Source organism: Eulemur rufifrons, chromosome 7 (genome assembly GCF_041146395.1).
Source record: "Eulemur rufifrons isolate Redbay chromosome 7, OSU_ERuf_1, whole genome shotgun sequence".
Classification (NCBI taxonomy): Eukaryota; Metazoa; Chordata; class Mammalia; order Primates; family Lemuridae; genus Eulemur; species Eulemur rufifrons.
In genome coordinates, this window is record NC_090989.1 from 253,690,941 (window position 1) to 253,710,694 (window position 19,754).

The 19,754-nt window shown below is 34.2% G+C and overlaps 1 protein-coding gene across 1 annotated transcript in view; it reads left to right on the forward strand.

The window, feature by feature from the left end:
* ZCCHC7 (zinc finger CCHC-type containing 7) overlaps positions 1 to 19,754 on the forward strand; it is a 197,579-nt gene that overhangs the window by 57,300 nt on the left and 120,525 nt on the right. The gene's annotated exons all lie outside the window — the stretch shown is intronic.

Genomic DNA, 19,754 nt, shown 5'->3' on the forward strand with positions numbered 1-19,754 from the left:
GGCATTCTTTCTCCAATCACTGGACGTGGTCCCCAAGTTTCTGTGTAAACATCTCAGTCACAGCAAGTGTTAATAAGGCAACCCATCTCATAATGAGATGACTTATCATTGTCAGAGAATCCTGATCTGATATTAATAACTATTATTTGTTTTCTTTTGTTTTATCCTTTGAGCATAGGGAATTATTTTTACATATCCCATTTCCCGGATTCTCATTCCCTGACCCTGCCATATTCTCTTTAGATTAGGTATGTATTACAGCAGAGTTTTTGTTGAGTTGTACAAATTTATTGAAGAATAAAGTGTTTATAAATATGCTCATTGTACTCATATACAATTTTATATAGATTACTTAGCTTTTCTTTAGCCGAACTCTTTATACATGGTTGATGTTAAAATTTTTAAATCAAGAAAAGGAACAATCAGATGAGACCTGTATTTTTCCATATAGTAGCCTATTTCTCAAAGAATTAGTCTTTTACTGCTAATGTGTGTCAGCTATGGAAAAGTCTAGATTCAAGAACTAAGAAATATTAGTTGGTTTGAGAAAAAGACATCTAGTGGAATCTACATGGCACTCCTTCAACAAAGATATCTATTAGTCGATAGATGTCATCCCCAACACCTGTCTAAAATGACTCATTTCTATTCCTGATTACCACATATAGATTTTTCCCTTTTAAAAAAAACTTTACACAAAATGTAAACTTCATACGTTGGGATTATTCTTTAGTCTGGATCTTTTCTTTGAATGAAATAAGCTTTGGGATGCTTATTTAGATGTTCAATGGAACAGTGTGGAGAACAGTAATTGTGTTTGGGCTAAAGAATTAATCCATTTAGTCATGGGAAGCATTACTTAGCTTTTCCTTAGTAGCTGAATTGTGGTGTAACTTGGGGACTATTTTAGGATTTTAGCCTCAAATAGAAACTTTTACAAATGAAAGTTTATTTCTATTGATGAACATCCGCTTTTGAATAATGAGCCATTGACTTGATTTCAATGAAAATTAAATTGTTTTCTAATTCAGAGTTCTTATTTTTTGTTGAAACATTAATTGAAAGCTACATCTTTGTATTGATCAAATTCTTAAAAATCAGTTATTCTTTAAGTCAGAAACCACATCCTAACAGAGAAAGTGTTTTAATAAGTAATAATTAGACTGGCTTTAGAAAGGAATTGTAACTTGAAAATTTTCTAGTGGTTATTAGTATACTTTTGTACAATCAGATGTTGTAATAAAATTACTTTTGTCAACTATAATTCTTCTAATATAGGAAATTTTACAGCTTTTTGACATTTAGTAGGCCATAAAAAAGATGGTTAGGAAGTCTTATTTCTGTCTCAGAAAAACAATTTTCCCATATTTTATGTAAAACATTCTTTAAAATTATTAGTTTAAATGATTAGGTAAAAGAGATCTTTCTGAGTGATATAAGCTGTCTATGTATATGTACCTGTACTATAGTCTGCCAAGATCTACAGCCTGAAAAATCTAGTAACCTTTTTAAAACTTGTATTTATCTTAGCCTATTTATGTTGTTGAGTTTTCTGTTGTTTCATATACAATTTTATATGTGCTACCAATTAATGAAGTTTGTTTACACTGCCCATCCTCAGTAAAGAGTGAGATAGTTATCCTGCCCTACTCTGACCAGAAAAGTTGGGCATATGCCTACGAAGGGAAAAGTTCTCTGCCTGAAGGAATTTTCTCCCTCCTTCCTAATCAGTCCTATCTATCAAAGTTTACCTAAAATCTCTTCTTCTCCATGAAGCTTTTCCTATGAGACTCCTGTAAGCTGATTCCCTCATCTTTAAAATGTAAGATTAGAATTGCAAACCTAGCCCCTTTCCGGTTTTCATTTATGACTTTTAGGCTTAATCAGACTCAGACATTGATATTGTTCTTTGGATTACTCTGGCATTTACTTGCCTATTATACACAGTTAAATACTTTGACCTTGTACTTGGGGCTGAGTTTTCATACAAATGTTGATATATTGAGGACAGGCTCTAAAAAATTGGGTAAGTATTACTCTATCATTTATACAATAGTGGCATTTGAATATATTGAGGAATATTACTCTTGTTTTGTTGGGTCAGTATTTGTAACAGTAAATTGGATGATGGTTAGAACCCAGATTGGAAGTACCCGATTCCATTGTGATTTAGGAGATAATACAGAGGTCCCATGAGAGATTTTAGCGCCTACTTAGTAAGTAGGTAGGTCAGTGTAGGGTTACATAGAAAGAGCCTTGCAAGTCAAGAGCAAAAATCTTAGATCATACAGGTAGAGAAGCAGGCAGGATGAAACAGGATTTAGTGGAAGGAATTGAATTATTTGGAGTAGTGGTACCAGGAAAACATGTGAATAGGAAATAGAGAATGTGCGGAGTTAGATTAATATAGACTCTAGAAGCACTTGGAGAACTAAGGTAGAGCTTGGGGTTGCACAGGTATCATGTTTTAAGTGACATATTCATTATTTTCGTGGAGCATTTCGTTTTAAAGGGAAGGTTTATTGTGGGTGTTGTCCTGCTTAACTTCAGGAAAGCTTCTGTGTGAAATTATGCTGGAATTGGTTTTAAGGATGTAAATCCCATAAATCCACAGCTTAGGTAACAAATTGAATCACTAACAAATACAAGGAATTTAAGGGAGAAATCCCATTTATGGCTAATATTATATTTCAATCAGTTATTATATATACAAATTCTGTATCCAGAGGCTATCTTTGTATTTTGTTGCCTATCACACTTAGGTATAGCAGAACTGGAATTCAGATTTTTTTGGATTGTGGTGTCTTTTATAACAGCAAAACCCTTACAAGCGTACCCCATTCATTATACACCTAAATGCCTAAATGGTTTTGTTGAAAAATTCAGTCAACAAATATCTATTTTATAAGCCACTGTGGGCATGGCAGGAAAAAATACAAAATAACAGTTTTTTGGGGTTTACTCTCTTATCATCTCCTTCAGATCGATGAAAATACCACCACTAAATAGTATTTGTGATGTGATCATGCAAACCTACGTGTTTGAGTTTAATGTACATTTTAGCAAGGGGGAGATGACCATCCTGGGGCAAATATGCAATGTTCTATTGGAAAGGAAACAATTGAGTTTGAATCTTGGAGAGTCTGGCATAAGGAAAATTTGAATATGTGCAGGAATGGAAATGATATTTTAAACCAGGAGAAGAAAAGATAGGAAGCACAGTATGTGCAAATTGCTTTCTGGGAAATATTTAATGTGGGTGGTGACTTAATGTAACTTAATGTGGTGGTTGATGATTTAATGCAGTCAACTGTGAATCAGCCAGGAGAGATACTTAAAAAGCTTAATTTAGTCCAAAGTCTGAGGGTTAAATTATACTACGTTGGTAATGGTAGTATTGAAATTAAATAAAATATTGGCAAAATAATTTTGAAATGAAGAGTGACCAGGACTTGATGACTTGATAAAAAACATTGATGGAGATAGGAGTGAAAGAGAATTTTAAGATTGTAAGTTTGTGTGATTTTAAAATTACTCTACCATCGACAGAAATAAGGAAGCTGAGAGGACAGGCCCAGTCCAGTTTAGTTGTAGATATGTTGGATTTGAATTATCGGTATTTGATTTTGGTGAAGGAATTATGAGGCTACTTTAAGAAATATGACTGGAATGTTTATGTCATGCTTGGAGACAGAAAAATATGTTGATTTTTGGATGTGAAAGAAATCATCTAATCTACCAGTTTTATGACACACCCAAACTTCTCCCCTTTTCTTTCTCTGGGTCACACTGCCCAGTACAGAAACAGATTTGCTGTGTATTTTGAATGAACAATGAACGAATGAACTATCCTTTACAAAGCTATTTATTATAGTGGAATTTTATCTATAGATGCAGCCATTTTGCCAGATCTCTGATGGGACTAACTATAATATTGTCTACTTAATTTTAATAGTAAGTACTTCACCAAGGGTTGTTCAAGTGAACAAATATAGCTAATGATTTTATAACGGTAAAAGAAGAATATTTGAAATGAAAGCTCTAATATAATGAAACAGGCATATTTTCAGTGTTGTGGTGAGTTTGAGACTTGTTAGAGTAGAACTCATACCCAATAGAAAATATTTTGCTTTAATTTTTCCTATTACATTTTTCTTTAATATGTAGCTCTTTCATTATGACCATTTTAGTTATTAGCAGGTTACTATCTAAAAATAAGAATTTAAAATTTTTCCTTTAGTGTGTTCATTATTGAGCTCCCTATTTTTTATATAAATTTTTGATAAAAAGCTCTCTAATGAAATTTAGAGTTATGATTCTTTTATTGTCATTTGAGGTATTAAAAAAACTTCCTGAAATATCTAGGATATTGTTTTATGATTAAAACAAAACTTGTAGCCTTTTCTTCTAAGTAGAAATTTTAAAAGTTGAGATATTCACTATTTTTAGAAAGATAAAGCTTTTATTAATGACAATGTTAGGTAGTGCACAATTATTAAAATGATTATTAAAATTTATATTGTTATATACTGTAACTTGTTAAACATTTGTTTGCATGTTGTTTATTATTTGAATATATACACTGTTTTAAATGGGTTGTGTTTTATGAGGAGGAGGTCACTATGTTGTATTAATATTTTTACGCAGGGGTGCGGGTAGGAGGGGAAGCAATCCAGAAGGATAATCAAAGCTAGGGTAGAGTAACTTGTTAAACACTTTAGAATTAGTCTTTTTTCCCCCCCTTGCAGTGTGATACTTTGAAGGCAGCTGCTACAGATAAACTCTGGAGCCCCAGATGGTGGTTGCCTAATCCTCATGAGAATTCATGTCCTGGAAGCAGCTCTTATCTCTCCAGACCTGACATTGTCTGTGAGCTTTTGCTAAAGAGGGAATAATATAAACATGCTATGCATCAGTTTCACTTCTTGAATATGTCAAAGACACAGGGAGTTATAGCAAAGTATAACAAGAACAGAGTTTACATTATTGAAAATGTTGTTATTTAAAGCACTTGATGCTAGCTTGTGATGAGTGATGGGGTGTAGTCTGAGAGGAAAGGCACAATGAACACCTTTTTGAAAGAAAACTGCTACTCCTCCCAATACTATGATTTCAGAGATGTAGATTTGTTATTAAGTATGCAATACCCAGAAGAATTCCTTGTTATGTGATTTGCTCTAATCTAAGAGTTTAAAACACGCTGTTCTATAAGTGAACGTTCCGGCTCCCCCCAACCCACACCCGCACCCAGCAGTCTTCTCTGTTTGGAAAGGCTAAACAACACTTCTGCTATTCTGAATTTAATGCTTTCTTCAAAAAATTTTCAGGGATCTGATCTTTGAGATCTGGGTCAGTGATAACTATAAATAGTTGTCTATTTAGCACAGCAGCCAAATGTTCTGAAGTCGGCTTGTAGAGAATTTATCAGACAGTGTCTCATTTAATATGTAAGCAGGAATGTTGGCACTGTCATCATGATTAATTGTTGAATCACCCATCACTTGATGATTTGACTCTGTATAGGTAATAAGAGGATTTTTCTCCCTTAGAAAATTATAAAATTTGTAATGAAATGGTAAACTATCATGTCACTCATCATAAAACCCAAGTCTGTCTATCAGATCTTTTATCTCTTTCCTCTAAATATCCTGTTCTCCAATAGTCTTAGAATCTGTGGTGCCCTTTTACGTTTTCATACCGTTTCTTATTTTATTTCATAATCCCGTAGAACCCTTTCTAAGAAAAGTTTCTAATCATCCTATGAGACCCAGCTCAAATATCACTTATTCTTTGAAGTCTTCCTCAGACTGAATCATTTCATTTTTTTGTCTCCCAGAGTGTTATAACCAGAGTAATCTCTCTAGACTATGGATTTGATTGTGCCTCAAAGAATATTTTAATTGTAATTAGATTTCAAAACTCAAATGTTTCCGCCTAATGGTCTCTCTCTCTCCCTTTTCTGGTTCACATCTTAGCCAATCTCCTTGGCTACTGTCCTGTCACAGAATGACTTGCTATTATTCCTTCCTCTGAGCCTACTTTACGTTTCCTTCTGGCCCTAGAGTACCCTCCATGTCTGTCCGTTTTAATCTTTCTCATTTTTTTAAGATCTTGCTGAATCATCTCTTCTCCATGAGCCCTCAACATTCCCAGTCAGTTAGAAATCACAACACTTTGTTTCCCTCTTACAGCACTATTGAACACATTTTATATTTGTGACATTTTCCTAGATTCTGTTGAATATGAAAATTAGAAAAAATTCTAATCTTTAAAGATTTATAGTCTAGAAGGAATGATGATAATGCAAAGTAGAAAGTGTTACGTGTTGTAAGAGAGAGAATTGAGTTGCAGAGAGATTACTTCTAATTGGCATACTGATGGAAAGCATATTTTCAACAATTTGTGTTTGCTGGCTATTCATTTGGGAGCTCTTGATGGTAGAGCCTGCTCACTCAAACTTTGTATACCCTGCACTTTCTGGCATAGTATCTCAAGGAGGAGGTAGAGGGGGGGATAAATTTGAAAGATTAATAATAAAGAACTGAGTAAAACTTGGGCTTAGGTTAGGTAGTAAAGGCTATAGGGTGAAGGTTGGAGCATCAAAGACTCAGGGTCAATAAAAAGTTTTTTTTACATTGAATTAATTGATGATTGAGTCTTGCAATGTTTGTCATATTTTCCTTGCATTATGAAATTGTATTGCCTCCTGTGTGCTAGAGTAGTATGAAACAAAATGCTTAGCACCTGTATTTTTAGCTACCTACCCACCGAGTTCATTTTCTTTTGCTTCCTGCTTCTGTCGCATTTGCCTCACCCCCATTCCCACCGTATTCTCTTTTTGGGGTTCTTTTTCCTACAGTACATTAAAAGGCCAATGAAAACATGCCCCAGATGGTGCTGTTCTTTATCATCCTCTCACCACTGTGTGTTCCTATTTAAAAGAACAAACAAAAAGCAAAACAAAAAAACACATGCTGCTGGTTTGTAGCCCAGCTGGCTCTGATTTCCCTTATTTTTGTCTTTGCTGTTCTCTCTCATTCTTGGTTTTTATTTGTTTCTTTTTCTTACCTCACATTGCTTTCATTTGTGCACCACCCTCATAAAACCCCCTATATTCTCCCTCTTGATTGGATTATACATTTATACATTTTGTTCTTCCTATTAATCTTATCGTTTCCCTCATTGTTTTGTTTTTCTTCTGTCCTTTCCTTTTTTCCTATTGTCCTTTCCATGTGTCCACTTCCACCTTTATTATCCTTAAATTCTACTCCTTTTTTCATTCTTCACTATATATCATTAAAAAATAAAAGAAAACCCAGAAACAAAGCGTAAAATTTCCTGACTGTGTGTAGGCCTTTTTGGAGCTGACTCCCCTTCATTTATGACTTTTCACTCTGTTCCTCGTATTCTTTCCCCATAATAAATCTAAGAAAGCAATAATCCCAGCTATTCTTTACCATTTTCATTTCCACTCCATGTGCTTCTATTTTCCATTATTCTTCCTGTGATTTTATTAAGGCTCTAAGATAAGGAAGGTATGGAGCTATGAGTCATGCAGTACTGGCTATTCTACCTCTTAGAAGCCTTAGTATTGAGGGTAGAAACAGGAGCGAATTCAAAAAGGAGAACAGAGTCATAAGAAATTGGAGTATGTTTATAGCTCTTTGTAAATTATGCTCTCTGGAAAACAGAGTTTGAAGAGTAATTGAGGAACAAGAAGGTAGGAGAAATAGACCAGAAGTGTGGACCATCAGGAGGCTCTCTCTGCTCAAAGATATGTGTATCTTTTCTTCACTTCCCCTGTGACTCTTACCTACCAACAAGTTCCGTTCATTAAAAATGCATGTAGTTTAACTAGTCCTTTTAAAAATGAAAATGACCTGTGCTATTAAGTCCCATTCAGACCCTATGTGAATTAATCTTAATCAGATTGTGAATAGCAATTTCAATTTTATTTGGTTATAAGGGAAAAAGGCAGTGGAGGGAGGGCACTAATGGGTAGAAACTCATGGACAGAAGGGGCTATGGGAGACAAGGATCGTGTTGCCTTCTCTCAATTTTTGTTTTGAATTCATTGAATTTTTTTAACTGAAGGAGGTATTAGTAATGATCTAGCTTAACTTCTTTATTTTGTGGGTGAAAAGAAAAAAGATCCAGAAAATTTGACTTGTTCAAGTCTTACAGCTTTTCAGTGATTGAAAAGGGCCAATTCTATCCATTTTTCTCTTTATAGCACTGTATTATTTTTGTACTCCAGTTGCTTCCTAGCCATTCCTGGACTTGACGTGGGAAGAACAGGATCAAAGAGATAAACGGACAAAAAGTAATATGGATATGTGCCTTTCTACCTTCTCATTTCTTTCTCCCTTTATTGTCAGTATATTATAATATTCTGGATGTCCATGTTTGGAGAACAGATCCTACTTGAGTGGCTAAGGAGCTATTACATAGAAGAAAATAAAAAAAAATTACTCCTTTATTAAAGAGGAAAGGTAATATAATTACATTTTAAAGTATTATTGTGCTGCTTTATTTTTGTTTATCAAAAACACAGCTTCTCAGATAACAAGGTCAATTTTTGTCAGTAAAATCTGGATAGGTGGGAGGGTAGCCAAAACCAACTGGAAAATTAAGTAGTCCAGCATTACTTTAAGTGAATGTGTTTAAATCAGCAGGGCCCAATGACATGCATCATAGGGCACTTAAAGATGTGGCAGATATCATTGCAGAGGCAGTAGCAAATTACCATGCACAGGATGTGAAAAGGGCAGAGTAATGGTAGTGCTTCGAAGCCACCACTTTTGTTACTGTAGCGCTCTTTACCACCTACTTCCAAAGCTAGAGAAACAAAGAAGCTATACAAAACTCACATTATTTGGATTGCACTGGCCCTTGAAAATACCATTTACTGAGCCATATCCCATTTCCCCCCTGTCATTTCTTCAACTTGTGTATTATAAATACAAATCCAGTGTAGGTTTTAAGAGCTTGTATAATGTCTGTGGAAAATAGAGAGTAGAAATACGGTTTCTATTCACAAGTGTTTCTGCAATCGCAGTGTTTAGAATACTTTTAACATACTGTTTCATTTGTTTCCCCCAGCCAACCCAGAATGTCTCTGGTGTAATGTGTAAAGATAAATTTAACACAGTACGCCATAGAAAAGTTTGTCTTCTTTTGATTCAGTTTGTATTAATAATGCAGACATTTTTACCTATTTGTTAATATTATAAACTTTGCCTACTTCCACAAAAAGATTCAGGATAGATTAAAATAGGATGCATCTACAGTAGGACAGCTAAAAATGAAGAGTAAACAATCAGATAAAGTTTCCACTTCTAGGAACCGGGTGAAATGATTATTGTGCTTAAATATTAAACTTAGCTGTCAGCTTTGTCAGTTAAGGGGAAATGTAATGAATTGTATGTTTTTATTGCTTATTTGTTTAATTAAAGAGAAGCACATTACTTTTTACCTTATGTCATGGTTATTTATATACATGTCGTGTAATGTCTCAACTCCTTTAGAGTAGGGACCATATGGATCCATGCTCCTCTCTATCACAGTGTTTAGCACAAGTGAACAAATGATTCAGTATGATTTCTTTTGAGTAAAGCAGCTTGTTTTGGCACTGGAATCTAAGAGAAAATCTGTCATTTGGATTCTTATTAAGGAAACACTGAACAGTTTATTGATAACTATTTCAGCCAAGGTTTTATAAAGGATACAAAACAGTTCTTTGTATAGTCCTTGCTTTAAGTGACCCACAAGAGCTATAGGGGACAACTAGGAAGGGCAGTGTGGTATCTTGATCAAATCATGAAATTCTCAGACAGTAATCCTAGGTCAAGTCCCAGGTGTGCTTTGGGCTCTGTGACTTTGGACAAGCTATTTAACCTCACTGACCTTTAGTTTCCTCATTTGTAAAATAGGGCTAATAATACTCTTCTCACAGGAATTTTGATTTGGAAACAATCTAGGTACTCAACAGTTTCTTTTTAGAAAACATAATATTCTTAACCGAGCATGGGTTTTTCCATTAGGTAGACCTTGAATTTTGTTGGTGACTGTGGGCAAGTTATGTAACACATCTGCTATGATTTGCATGTATCCCCCACATGTCCATGTGTTGGAAACTTCATCCCCAATGTGGAGGTGTTGGGAGGTGGCACCTTTAAGAGGTGTTTAGGTATTGAGGGCTCTGCCCTCGTGAATCAATTAATGCCATTATTGTGGGAGTGGAGTCACTTTAAAAAGACAAATTCAACCCCCTCTTGAGCATGAATGCTCTCTCCTTCCTTCTCCCTTCCTCCCTTTGTCCTTCCCCCATTCACCATGGGTGATGCAGCCAGAGGGCCCTCACAAGATGCCAGCCACTTGATCTTGGAAGTCCCAGTCTCCAGAAGTGTGAGAAATAAATTTCTGTTCTTTATAGATTACCCAGTCTCTGATATTCTGTTACAGCAACACAAAACAGACTAAGACAACATCTAAGTTTTGATTTCCTCATTTATAAAATAATAATAATAATAATGGAATCACTGTTAATACCCGAAGTAAAGCACTTAGTTACTACTAAGTGCTCAATGTAGTCATTATTAATGATACTGTAATAAATAAAATATTTTCATTGTAAACTATGTTAGGCTGGGCGCAGTAACTCACACTTATAATTCCAGTGCTTTGGGCGGCCAAGTTGAGAGGATTGCTTAAGGCCAGCCTAGGCAACACAGCGAGATCCAGTCTCTACTTAAAAAAAAAAAAAAATATTAGCTGGCTGTGGTAGCATTCACCTGTAGTCCTATCTACTCAGGAGGGTGAGATGAGAGGATCACTTGAGCCCAGGAGTTTGAGGTTGCAGTGAACTATATTCATGCCACCGCACTCCAGCCTGGGTGACAGAGCGAGACCCGATCTCTTAAAAAAGAAAGAAAGAAAGAGAGAGAGAGAGAGAAAGAAAGAAAGAGAGAGAGAGAGAGAGAGAAAGAAAACCAAAGAAAGAGAGAGAGAGAGAGAGAGAGAAAGAAAACCAAACCAAGTGCATTGAATCGAATGTTGAATGTTGGCATATTTGTCAGGAGTGGGTGACAAAACAAGATAGAGCAAGTGCCTAGATTGCTGATATTTTCAATGATAAATCCATCTCTGTTAAAATCAGTCATCTGATAACCAGCAAAAGCCCTCTTAAATTCCCATTAAGGTGATCATTATGTGGATGATTCTAGAAGACCAGCCACCATGCATAGTTATCATCATGCAGCATGGTGGGAAAAACAACATCTTTTTATACTTAATAATAGTTAGAATATGCTGGCATTGTCTAATTTTGATGCTAATACATATAATTTTATAGTCATCAAATTGTGTCATTTGCATTTGTTTTAGTATGATCTTTTTATTTTGCTTTTTTACTTTTGCTACCCTTCACTTGCACAATTCTCCTAACCCCAAATAACTTGTGTTAGCACTTTTGTGTGTCCTGTTCTTCTGAATTACAAGTCCATACCCTAATATTCATTTATATATATATACACAATTGGTTTAGGACACATTTTTTGCTTGAAAAATGCGATCATATTATAAACTCTTAACCTCTAACACCGCTAGTATACTTTAATACATTTTTAAATGATTGTAATATTCCACAGCGTACATGTGTCATTATTTAATCATTTTCCTGTTTATGGATACTATGTAATTAAAATATTTAGAATAGTTTTCAGAAAGATCTTTCTAAACTGAATTGCCTATAGCTCTTATTTTTCTTATTACGTACTTACGTTTTTATTACAATATACCTTACATAAAATTTTACCATTTAACCATTTTTAAGCATATAGTTCGGTGACATTAAGTACATTCACATTGTTATACAACCTTTACTACTATCCATCTCCAGAACCTTTTCGTCCTCCCATACTGAAACTCTGTACCCATCAAACAGTAACTCCTCATCATTCCCACCCCTCAACCCCTCACACCCACGGTTATGTATTCGGCTCTTCTAGCCACCTTATATAAGTGGAAGCATACACTGTTTATCCTTTTGTGTCTTTGTTATTTCACTTAGCCTAATGTCTTTGGTGTTCATTTATAGCGTAGCATATCAGTATTTCATTTCTTTTTAAGACTTTATTAAAATCCTTTATTAAAAGGATTTGCACTATAAAATTTGGATTCAGCCAAAGGAATCCAGAAGCTAACGTGTGGCTGCAAGGCTGCAGGTTCCCCAGCCCTGGAACTATTGCAGTAGTGTCCAAGTTTGGTGCTCTGCCTTTCTCCACCCAGCAGCTAGAGAGATCCCTTAAAAACATGAGTCAGATGATGTCATTTCTTTCTACAAAACTGGTTCATTTTATGGCGTAAAAGGCTATGTATGATCTGGTTCATTGTCATTCTGATCATACAAATGCTATCGCTTATCAATATTCTGCTTTAGCCACATTTACTTCTCTTTTTTAAAGGTTCCAGGTGCATTACTGTCTTTGAGCTTTTGTACTTACTATGCCCTCTATTGGATATGCTTTTCTCAATATTTATACAGCTATCTTCCTCACTTCCCTAAGATCTCTGCTCAATTATCAGACTATCAGAGAAAATTTCTCTGCCTGTTCTGTATGAAATAGTATCTCCACCTAGCCCTAAGCCCATCTTTTTCTAACCCCTTTTCCCTATTTTATTTTTCTTCATAACTACACCACCTTATATATTTTATGTGCATATGCATGTATGTATTTAATGGTTTTACTCTACCTGTTAAAGCATAAACCTTTTTATTTCATTGCTACATCTCTAGGACCTAGAGTGGTACCTGGTTAGACGCTCAGTAAATACTTCTTGAGTGCATAATTGAATAAATCAGGTTGGGCAGTACAAGAAATAATTGTGTTTATGAGAAAAATCAATGGGCTTCTAACAACATTAGGACTCTGAAGAGGTGTGAGAATTGGTTAGGTAGGAACATCTTCAGGAGAGAAGGTGTTGGAGTGGAAATGTTGGTGCTGAGGATTATTTAGTGGGCTGATTACTTAGGCAGGTAGTAGTATATGAAGTCAGAAGGCTTTGTAGATTATTGATCTCTTTTTTATCCACCAAGGACAAGTTTTTTCTCTCCATTTGACCCCACGCTGTGTGATTAGCTGTTTTTTCTTTTTCTTCTTTTCTTTTCTCTCTTTTTTTTCTTTTTTCTTTTTTTCTTTTACTTTTTTGCCTTAGAGTGAACAACCGTCTTTTCCCCTTTCCTGGCTCTCTGGTTTGTTGTCATAGCCAGTTTCCAGTCCTTTCCTGCCAGCTTGATTGTCTTCCCTCTAGTGGCTGGCCCTCATCTCCCTGGCCTCTTTTTTGTCAGGAAGGGCGGTGTATGTGTGCACTTTATCCTTGAATGCTAAGAGAGTACTCATCAAACTGACAGTTGGTGTGACTACTGGTTGCCATTTGACATGAAGAACGACACCTAAAAGTCTGCGTTTGAAGCTGTGGGCCTTCAAAAGACTCATATAAGAGGCTGTACTTTATCAAGTAGAAAGAACTACATCGATGAACGTTTAGTATTTATGGCATTAAATTGTATCCTTTCTCAAACTATATTTCTCCTCCATACTGTCCGTGGTAATCTTATGTCATAGATCTTTTTTCGTATGGTAAGAAAATGTAAAACCCCAAGATTTATGAAGGCTATTGTCTAATAATGAACAAGGTTTATCATTTCATTCATTTGTTCTGTGCATCACATCATTGATCTCCCTCCCCCTTTTTGACATGTGCATTGGCTCATGATTTCTTTAAAAAATTCTTTTGGAAAAACAATAAAAACTTATTTTTAGAAAAGAGCAGATATTTTAAAAATTTTAGTTTTTCTTAAAACTATAAATGTGAAACAGCTATCTTTTCTTTCTTTTTTTTTTTTTTTTGAGTTGGCTATCTGTTTCATTTGGACTAAATGGAGATTAGAAGATCTTAGTAAATATTCCTACCAACAGTGGAACTCTAAGGCTCTTGTATCAGCTTAAGGTAGCTTAGTCTTATGTTAGGGTCCCTAATAGAATACGTAAGTCACCTTATTGGAAGAATTGCTCAGGATTAATACAGAAAATGTTAATGCTTTCCTCCTTGACCCTTAAACACACAGTGTTAACAGCCTCTATATGTTTACAGGAACAGTACTCCAGTGTTTACACCTTGTATATCCTTCTTTCTATATCTTTCTCCATGGTTATGTAAAGGACGTTGAAACCCCCCACCCCCAGCAGTTTTGCAGTCATTGTTTATACATCTCTGAGACATACTTTTTTTCACTTTTATTAGATCACATTCCTTGGTTAATTGATATAGAGCTTGATTTTCTAATAGCTGTATGATATTCTATATACATATAGAGTGGAATGTACAGAATAGGTGTTTCAGATGTTACTGAACTATTCCCTAAGATTTCCAATTGTTTTTAGTTCTGTAGACATTATTACAAGCACATATATACTTTTGTGCTGAATTTTTTCCTAAAAAAATTGGTTTAGTGATGTTTAGTCTGGAGAAGGAATGAGAATAATCCCATTGTTTATTAGAGCTTGAATTTCTTCTGGAATTTATATGGGACCAATATTTAATTTCAAACTGGATGGTGAATTTAATTACACCAAAAGAGATCCAGCTGCCATGCAGTTTTGAAGATAAATGTCATTAGTGCCTCAGCCTGGTCTGACCAGTCTCTTCCTTGTTTAAAGGAGGTAAGCAACTATTTTAGCTAAAACGACAAGCTATAAAAAAACACCTGTAGGTCCAGGAGATATAGAAGGAAATGCTTAGAAATTATCATGCTAAATATGCTATTGTAGGAAATACTAGTTAAAAATTTTAAAAACAGATCATTTAAGGCCAAGAAAAGAAAACACCCTTCTTGTTAATTGCTTTATTGATGAAAGGATCCTAATACTACCTGAAAACTTTTAGCACACTGTCAAATTCAGAATGTGCTTGTTATTAGCAAATCTTTTTATTTATGTGGTGATTGTACACCTCTAGTTACTGAATAAATGTTTTAGATTCATTGATCTGCAAGGCAGATGGCTTAAGAATAGGCTGGATGCATGGATTCTAGTCCTAGCTGTGATGCTTTTGACCAGTTGTACAAATATTCCAAGTTTTCACTTCCTGGGATTGCCTTTCCTTTCCTTATTATAAACTTGATTGTTTCTAAAGTTTTTCAGTTCTTGTAGTGAGCAAATCCTACATTAAGTTAATCTTTATGTTGTTGAAATGTTCTTATGTTAAGGAACCATTTACAAAGATGATATTTGGTATACAGAAAGGGAAGTAGTAAATGTTTTTATTATGTTGAATGAGCTTTGCATTTTGGACCTGTTATACTTACGAAGCATTTTTATGACAGTTTTAGCCTTTTCAACTGATATCTTTATGTTGTACCTCTTAGAAGTCTACTCAATGTATTTTTAGTATCTTAAATAAGAATATAATTTTTGAGCCACGTTTCTAAGTCATATGTTGTTTCCCTGGTCAACATATGAGTAGAATTAATCTGGTAACAATGCCCTATGCTCTCCTACCATACCACAAGATTCTTTTTTTTTTTTAATTCTTATTTATCAATTTAACCCTTTATTAATTAATCAAACCAATTACTTGTTTTATTCTTATTTTTTTCTGGTGTTTTTCAAGCCAGAGTTTGTTTTCATAATTATGTCTGATAATTCTGTACAGTAATTGTTGGAGGGAAGTCGTTAGTGAGAACAAATTTAAGGTGAAGAAGATATTATTGTTCCCCAACATTAGCAATAATGAAGTTGAATTTCTAGTCATACACCTTTTTGTGGTTATTTGGGCGTTGAATTACCAGTCTTTGTGAAGCCAGTATTGCAACTTAAGTAGTAGAAGAAAGAGGCATTTCTGAAGTAATCTTAGAAATTAGGATTCAGGAAAATAAAAACTTTATTTTGTAAATTAAAGCTCTCCCTGTGTTATATTAAATTTTAATAACATTGATATTCTGTTTGCTTTATGAAACCTTTTATTACAAACAGTTATGAATATGAACATCTCATTTGACTACTGATGAACAGAGGGAAAAATCTAAATTAAAACTTTAAATACCACTATTTAATTACCCAAATGGCTTTGACTGTGTTAAAGAGTGCCTGGGATTATTCTGTTTTTCAATTTGTTTTAATGCTTCCTTGGTAAAAGCTGATGGATTCCCAGGCCCATTGCTGTCACTGATGAACTATATAAAGATAAATGACATTATGGTAAATTCCACTTAATGACACATTTTTAATTTTCAGAACACAGACATTTTCGGGCTAGTGAATGAAGGCTAATTACCTCAAGATCAGAACAAAATAACTCCTCATTTCGAAAGATAATAGAAAAGAAATGTTGCAGATTAATGATGCTATTTATCTTTAAAGGAAAAAAATTTTATCTTTATCCAGATAGCATAGCTCCCTGAGGAGCATGGTTATAAAATGAATCTGAAGTCGCAACTTAATAGGTTATTAAAATTGTGAGTGCAGGCTCTCCTGCTTTAGTCTTTCCATAAATTTAAATTGAAGGTCTGCTTTATTCAAAAAGGAGCAGCTTGTTTATGAGGCCAAAGGGAGCAACATACGTTACTGACAAAAGATGCGCTTAACCCCATTCTAATATCTTCTCTATTTCTCTGAATGAAACTCAACTATTTGAAAAAGTATTTTTAAATTTTGTTACTGCTCTTGATTGATACCTACATGCAAGGGCCACATTTTAAACTTACCTAATATTAAAATAAAAAAATGAGCCGTGAATACTCCAAGTCTTTACTAAATACATACAAATCAATTTCTAATCTGATTTAATTGTGAGTGTATGTGTATTTTTAAACATTTGAATTTTGTTTTCTAATAGGGAAATATCTTGGCCTATGAAGATGTGATTTTGTGGTCACAGTAGGAATTTATAGGAATTGTTCAATAAATCATTATCCACAGTTAAAGGATTAGCAATAATCCTTTTGCTACACTCCCACACAAGTAACACAGTAGTGAGTCAGAGAATATTACTTGATCATAGAGGCTTTAACCTGTTCGTGACATCCTAAACTCCTGTCTTTTACCCTAGGTAATAGAACTGTTATTTCTTCACTAACGAGGTCATATAGCATTTTCTGTAATTTTCATTTTTATCTCTTAGGTAGTACACGATTTGCCTGAATATTGATCATATTGGGCCACAGAAAAATGTTTGTTACCATGAAAGGAAATAATGTTTTGCACGTGATAGAAATTTCATTATATTATTGTGATATTATTTTGTACCTTTTCAATTTTATTGCTCTAAATAGTCACAGAAACACATGTTTTATCTTGCAGGAACAGCAGTACACTGCCCATAACATTATTTTGACATGAAATTTTCTGTTGACATTTCTTAGAATAGTTAAGAACAGTATTCTTTGTAATTTTAATTGCTGTATGCATTTGATTATATATTACATGTTATGAAAGCCTGTTTGTTTTTAAAATGTTCTGTTTTAAGCTTTTTGACCCTATAGGTTATGTGTAATTTCTAATAAAATAATTTTAAATTATTGAGTCTGAAATCAGACACTCATATTTACTAACAACTGTGGGAAAATACTATAAAATGCAACTTGTTTCAAATCCTCTATCTCACTGTTCTTCATTTTAGTACTTTAATTATTACTATTTAATTTAAATTTTTAACATTATCCCCTACAAGGCTTTCTTTATTCTTTATTTGCTACAGGTGTTTCTGTCTTATAGTGACTTAAGGAGCTAAGAACTCTGAACATTATGTTTTATAGTCAGAAGTCATCCTACTGTTGAGACAAAAATGAATATTATTTTTCAAATATTAAAATAATTAGCTTGTGTAATGACCTTGTTTCTGATTCCTAGTAACAATACCTGCAAAAGTGAAAAGAAATAAGTATGTTTTATGCATATAAGTGAAACTTAAGTAATTCATTATTCATATTCTCTAATCCATTTTTAATTGTGGATAACAATATGTACTATAAGCCTGTGTGTTATTTGACTATGATTTGGTGAACTTTCTGATTCACTCTCTCATTCATTTAAAAAAATTACAAAATTTTTTAGGAATTCTAGAAACCTTTAATCAGCCATAGAACTATATACTGCTGTAATATAAAGACAAGGCAATAGCATTTTGGCATATTATGAAACATTTTTTCCCCAAAATTTAATTGATTAAAATGCCTGTGCTTAGAGTGTATGTACTACATGTTTTCTGCATGGTTCTTATCCTTCAGCTCAAAAAATGACCTTGTATTTATTGTTAGTCAGGATAATACACACTAAAATGTTCTAGAGCATTAATGATATTGTATCCATGCTCCTATGTCGTTCCCAATTACTACTATTTATTTTAAAATTTTCACAGTTTGCCCTATCTGCCCTTCATCAGTGCAAGTTTATTTTAAAGACACTTACATGCAACTTAGGCAGTGAAAATGTCAGAAATTGTCAGGGTTATATTTTGGAGTCAGATGTATTCTCCTCTGAATATGAAAATCGGTTATTTTTTTAATGTGCAAGTTTTCTCTTTCATTGATGATCTTGAATAAATATTCTGTTTAAAAATTCTCTGTTATGGCCTATAACTACCTTTCATATGTGCTTTAAAAATTCTGTATTAAAGCAAGTCATTGATCCTTTCTAGTTAATTGTCTTTTAGTTCTTTGGTAGTTTCTGATATTTCAGTTTAGCAGTAGCCTGTAAAAATCATATGGAAAACAGACAAATTTAGGGCTATAAAATTGCTAATAATGGTTTTATAGCAAGGGTCACAAGCTAGTTACTGTTATACCTCTTTCACAATTGTGGAATTTTGCTTGGATCTGTTTGTCAGGTAACAGATGGAATTAAGTACAAAGATTCTTGACAGGACCAGAAAGATATCTTTGTGGTTTAAATCCTCAAATCTGACCACAGTTAAATACTAAGGCTTTGTCAAAGTTACAAATCATAATAAAGTGCTTTAGCTTTCCACTTTATTTGTGACTAACTCCTCAAGCTAGCTATTGTCGTTTGATGGTTAGGGAATGCAATCAGAGGCAAATCTAAATTTCAGTTTTAATACTGACCCTAGTTATTGTTGAGATAGTATATAAATTCTTGTCCCTCTGTGTAGTATGTAAATTCTTGTCCCTGCTGTGTCCGTTTTCTTACCTGTGAAAATTATGGGCATAGACGGATTCCAATTGTAATCTACAGAGCTTTGGGGAAGGAATAGTGGGTGTTAGGAGGTCTAGTGGGCCACTCTGTACGATCATTTTTTCCCTTTCTGCTTACCCAGAACAATTGTGTTTTTTGGATTAGAACTCTTCTTAAGATTTGGTTGCAAAAAATGTACTTTCAAAACAGGAAAAAAGTTTTAAAACCACTTCTAGACTGGTTCAGGAATTGGCAAACTATAGCCCACTGGCCACATGTGGCCCAACACTGTTGTTGGAAAGAATGTTTTATTGGAGCAAAGCCATGCTGATTTGTTTACATATAGTCCCTGGCTGCTTATGTGGCATAGTTAGATGTTGTGACAGAGGAAAGGAAAGGAAAGGAAAGCTCAAAATATTTATCTGGCACCTTTTTACAAAAAAAGGTTGCCAATGCCTGCACTAGGTACTCACTAATCTTACACCTGAAAATTAGTTCCTCAGGATAGCTTAACTTCTGCGTGCAGTTTTTCGTAGACTGCGCACTAATTCTTGGCTAATTCTT